We start from the raw sequence: 6,000 nt of genomic DNA on the forward strand, positions 1-6,000 counted from the left end.
CGGTAGAGACGTACGGCTTACTTCTAACTAGCCACTTCAGAGCCCGAAAGCAGCGGTCTACGGAGTAAGCACTCGTGTTTCTACAAGAGCAAATCCACACAGCGTAGCGCGGCCGACGGGTGCTAAGCCTAATTAGCTTCGATGTTAAGGGAGCCTATAACGGAGTATATAAAGAACGATTACTTTAGAGGATAAAAGCACGAGGTATCCCGGAGGATATACTCCGGTAGGTAGAGGCGTTCTGCTCGGAGCGAACGGCGACCATTTAAATTAATAGGTAATTATCTAAGGTCTAAAGCTTACCCTAGGCTAGACTACTATAGGGCTCGCCGCTATCCCCGATCCTATTCCTCTTCTTCAACACAGACCTCGTACAACGACAGATCGATAGCTAGGGCGGAGCGATCGCGTTCGTGGACAATTTTACCGCGTGGGTAACCGGACTAACGGCGCAGAGCAATCGGGAAGTTATTAAAGTAATTATCGCGGAAGCGCTCGCCTAGGAGAAAAGGAGCGGAGCGACTTTTAAGGCCGACAAAACTACTATCATATACTTCGCTCCCAAAGTCCACAAAACAGACTAGGAGACTTTCACTATTAAGGGACAGACCGTTATACCTCGAGGCCATATCAAGAGCCTAGGCGTTCTCATAGACACGAGACTCAAGTATAAGGAATATATTACGAGGGCGGCATCTAAAGGCCTAGAGGTAGCGATAGAGCTTCGGCGGCTACGCGGCCTAAGGCCAATAACTACACAGTAGCTGTTCACATCGATAGTGGCTCCAGTAGTAGACTATCCTTCTAGTATTTAGATACACGCCTATAAGGATAAGGCTAGTAGACCGATTAATCGAGTCCAAAGAGTAGGAGCGTAAGCAATTACCGGGACATTTCTCACCGTTACGACTAGCGTAGCGGAGGCCGAGGCTTATATTACCACCGTATAACACCGGTTCTAGAGACGGGCCGTGAAAATATAGACGGACATTCACACCCTTCCAGAAACCTACCCGCTCCGCAGGAGTACGGCCTACATAAAGAAGTTCAGGAGATACCACCGTTCGCCGCTATACTAGGTAGCGGACGCGCTAAAAAACATTAAGATAGAAACTCTAGAAACTATTAATCCGTTCGTGTTAGCACCGTAGGAGACTTATATACAGAGCGATATAGAAGTAATGCCACGCTCGCACACTATACTAGCGGATCATTATAAGTTACGGTTAGCAGTTCAGCACGAAACAGCCTCGTAGGTTTTGGGGTAGCGATCAAGAAACAGCCACCTCGATATCGGAAGCTAAAACTAAAGACCTTTTACGTGACACTAGGCGCAAGATTAGAGCAAAATCCATTCTCCGCGGAGCTAGTAGCACTGGCACATATATTAAACATACTAGTGGGGCTAAAAGACTATAGGATCACGCTACTCACGAGTAACAAAGCAGCGGCCCTCACAATAAGGAATCCTCAGCAACAGTTAGGCCAGGAGTTCGTTTGCTAATCGTATAAGTTAATAAAAAGACTACAGAGAAACGGAAACCACATCAACATCTATTAGGTCCCTACTAGCAAAGACAATAAACTACTAGGTCTAGCTAAAGAGCAAGCCAGAACCGCGACCTAGAAGGATACCGTCCCATAAGAATCGGTCCCTAGGATAAAGTCGATAACACTGAAGATTGCTCGGTCTTAAGTAGCTCCCAAAAATAACTTACCGGAGAAAGTAGGAAGACACGTAAAACGAATCGATGCAGCACTGCTAGGGAAACACACTCGACGGCTATATGATCGATTATCGTGGAAGGAAGCGAGCGTGCTAGCTCAACTCCTAGTATAGCCAGACTTAATGGCTATCTCTATCGGATCAACGTTACAGACACAGACCAGTGCGCATATAGATAAGTAAGAGAGACCGTGGAACACTTCCTCTTCCGATATCGTAAGTGGACTATATAACGAATAGCACTGCTGTAATGTAGCTAAACTCACCGGGGTAATCTCTCCTTCTTCCTAGGCGGGAAATTACCCTCTGATAATTAGTAATAGACACCGAATTTAGAAGCTATACGAGCCTTAATACGATTCGCGATCGCCATGGACCGACTCGACGCCACCTAACCACGTTAACTAACACAACGACACCCTCCTCCCCCTTTACTAACCTTACCTATCACCTTGTGCTATAAATAGTGGACGCGCTTCAACTGCCGAAGATAGGATGTTGAACACTTGAAGAAGCGCCTTTAAGTCAGTCTATTAACCAACTTACTAACCCATAAGGATCCCTTTGATATCGATAGCTAAGAGGACATATGCTGTAAGGATCTATGTATGGGCTCGAAGGAGAAGGAGACACGGCATATGTATATTAGGACGTGTATCGATAGATTAGTGTTAGTTACCCTTTCGGCTCAGCCGCCGGGCGTTAATGAATTGTGTGTGTGTGTGTGTGTGTGTGTGTGTACAGCACGGATTTATTCCGTACGAAACCAAATTAGATTTCCAAGAACAGTTCCTTTAGAAGAAAGAACTTAGAGGAGAAAGGCGAAGTCTCTCGGAAAGTGGCTAGGACCAATGAGTTACCCGTTGTGAGGTAGCGCTAGGCGACCATATGAGTGTTCTTATGGTTCCAGTGTGTTCGACGCAATAGATTTCAGAGAAGCCTAGCGTTTGAGAGAAAACGAAAAGGGCAAAAAGAAGGGTATTTTTCTTGAAGCCTTAGAAAGCCATTTAAGCAAAAAGCGGGGGTAGTAAAGAACTTCTCCCGTTATTAATATGTTTAATATCTATTAGAAGTAATAGGTTTATTAAATCACAGGCAGAGCTAGGAAGATCTTAACTAGACTACGGCACGGTTTTGGTTACGGTCTTAGGTTGAAAACCAAAACCAAAAACCTACGGTTGCGGTTAGCAAGGTAAAAACCGCAACCAAAACTCTTTGGTTTTAGTTAACACTTTGCCAACCAAAACCAAACCCGCAAATTTGCGGTTAACCAAAACCATAGTGCGGTTAACCAACGGTTAACCGCAAATGTATAATTTTCGAAAATCCTCCCTATTTTAGTAGTCTCGTGATCTTTATGCAGCTATCTAATAATGCATTTTTACACCATGTTTTGGTTCCTACAGGCAGATTATATTAATACTACTAATTACCTTTAGAAAGATTTTGAAATCGAATTGTATTTAAGCCTGATTAGGGTATATTAAATGAGTATTAGTATAGGTTTATCCAGAAGGGTGAGTGGGTAGTGGTAAATATATAGTTATGGCTGCTTTTGACACTTAGTCGGCTTTGCTACGGAAAAATATATTGAACACTTAAAGGGAGTTATTCTATTTCTAAGTAAACTAACATTTGAATCCTCGATTTCTTCTAATTTACCTCCAATGATAATTTATCCTAAATATAATATAGAGTTAGCTAAAATCAAGGTTTTAATGGCTTTTCATTAAATAAAATCCCATAAAAAATAGAAGTAAAATATAAGTTTTAATGATTAGTTAAAATAGCATATGGTTAGTTTACGGTTAGTTTGTAGTCTTTGCGGTTACCTTACGGTTATCTAATAGTTAACTAAGAAATAACCGTATCACTAGATAGTAGGAACTAATTAGCTAATAGGATTAACCAGTAAACTATAATTACTTTTAATATCTATTAATTCCCCCGGTCGTAACTTATTCCCTCTGATCCTAAAGCGAATCCCTAGTAAGTTTCCTTTTCCCCCTAGTAGACCCCTACTACTTCGGCCTTTCTTTATAATAGCTTATTCCTAAGTATCTGGTTTTACCGATTAGTTTTCTAAGGCTAACTTTCTATAGTTAGACGATCTGCCTACCCCTAGTAATACCTACCGAATAGCTACCTCGGTTACCCTATCTAATCCTCACTAGTCTTCCTAATAGCTAGCACTATCCTTATTAAAACGCGTTAGCCCTCGGTTCTACTAGATCTAGATACTATACGATATAAATCCTAAGATAGAGTAATCCCGCTTACAATTTACGGAATAGTGGCTATAGACCGAGTTTGGAGTAAAGGAGGATACTAGAGCTTCGATCGGCTAGGATAATAAGAAAAGATCGAGTTTTTGGGATAAATTTGACTAAGTTACACACGAGAAGACTAGCGAGCTAAAGATTATATATAAGCGCTACTATACTACCCTTACTTATCCCTAGTTACGCCGCGGGGGAATAAGCCCGATAAATACGTATCTTAAAAGTACTACTTATAAGCCTAGGCTATAAAGAAGAGGGATTAATTAGCTACTACTCTAATCGGTTAATTTAAACGTTATCTTATTCTTTTACCACTATTTACTAACTCTCCTCTTATTTAGCCCTAGACTCGATCGCTATAGTCCTTCTCTAAAGATCTTCTTATCTATTATCTTCTCTAGCTTATCACTATTACCCGACTCCTATTCTATATACTTAAGCGTCCTAAGTTCTAACAACTTTATAATATTATTTAACTAGCTCCTTCTAAGATTAAACTACCCTCTACTCGGTCTATTCGTCGTCGGCTAGACCTAGAGATTTAATAAGGATAATAGTGTTACGCGTTGCCGACCGGTCACTGTGAGTTAGAATGTTCACGGGTTATGCTTGCCTAATTCCAACTGCGGATTCCAAGAGTATCTCTCAATCGTACCGTTGCCTCGCGAGGCCTTACTGCGGGATGGATCCTGTTGAGTATCTTGCAGAACGTGCCAGAAGTGCGCGCCAAGTAAGTCAATCACTAAGTGTTACCACTGAGTGAATCCCCTACTTGTAGGTTGGGTTGTCTTGAAGGTGAACTGTGAAGTGCAAAGTACTAAAGGTAGTAACCGAGTAACAATGTAGGAAAGGTGCTGTCCTAGTAACTTGAATGATTGATCGCGAAGAACTAAATACATGATGCGAAATGAGTGTCCTTATATATCTAGCCCTTCCTACTCCCGACCTACTCCCTGGGAGTAGATCTGGAGTCACCGTATACCCCATCGCCTACTCCTTGGAGTCACGCTGGGAGTATATCCTTGGCGTCACGTGTGGTTTTACCGGGTCCTTGCACTTGTGGTGTAATCTGGGTGTTGGTAAAATGGTGGCCGTTTCCTGCGTCGCGCTAACCGTCTCATGGAGTAAGCGGGTATTGGTTGTGACGGTTAGCCGTAGGCCGTTTCTGGCTTCCGCCCAGAGTGTCTGCCTTGGGGCCCTGCCGGGGCTCGCCCAAGTATACCGAAACGCACGTGACAACGCTAATCCTTAGCGTCCGTGGGATGATTGGCCCTCCGTTGTCCTCAAATAACTGCGGCCCCCGCGCCTCTTGAGGTCCGTAACATCATCCCCTCCTTCCTTGTCCTTTGTCCTCAAAGGATTTAAACGTTGGCCTCTCCCCCTCAGGTAAGTGCATGTTTTTCTTCTTTTTCTGATTTCCCCATCGGCCATGTCCCCCTTGCAACATGCCTGTTGATAACAAGACTCGCAAACAAAATAGGCTCATCCAATACCAGTCCATTCTGACCAACGGGTCCGTTTCCGAGTCGCCTTGCGAACATTGTCTTTCCCGTGGTGTTGATTGTGTGATGGACTCGAAGCACCGTAATTGTGCCGAATGCACCCGTCGCGGTCGCAAATGTGCGAAGAAGTTCCACAGCGAGTCCGAATGGCAGAAGGTGCTTCGTGAACAGAAGAAAGTTGATGATGAGCTCGCTCAAGCCGAGCAACAACAGATGGAAATAATGATGAAAATTATTCGTCTCCGCAAGCAACGACAATTCTTGCGAACTCGTAATGATCGGATGTTGAGTCACGATGCCGAGATAATGGAGCAGTTGGATGCTGAGGATCCTCTCAGTGCTGAGGATCTTGCGGAGCTGGATCGTCTCGCCGATGCCGAGGATGCTCGCGCTCTTGCCGCCACGTCAGAGAATCCTACTCTGACCCAGATGCTGGAGATGAATCCGATGTCGCCGTCTTTCTGGGGCGACCTGGGCCTCTCCGTGGGTG

The sequence above is a fragment of the Penicillium cataractarum genome (assembly GCF_028827025.1).
Source record: "Penicillium cataractarum strain IBT 29864 chromosome Unknown utg000004l, whole genome shotgun sequence".
Lineage (NCBI taxonomy): Eukaryota > Fungi > Ascomycota > Eurotiomycetes > Eurotiales > Aspergillaceae > Penicillium > Penicillium cataractarum.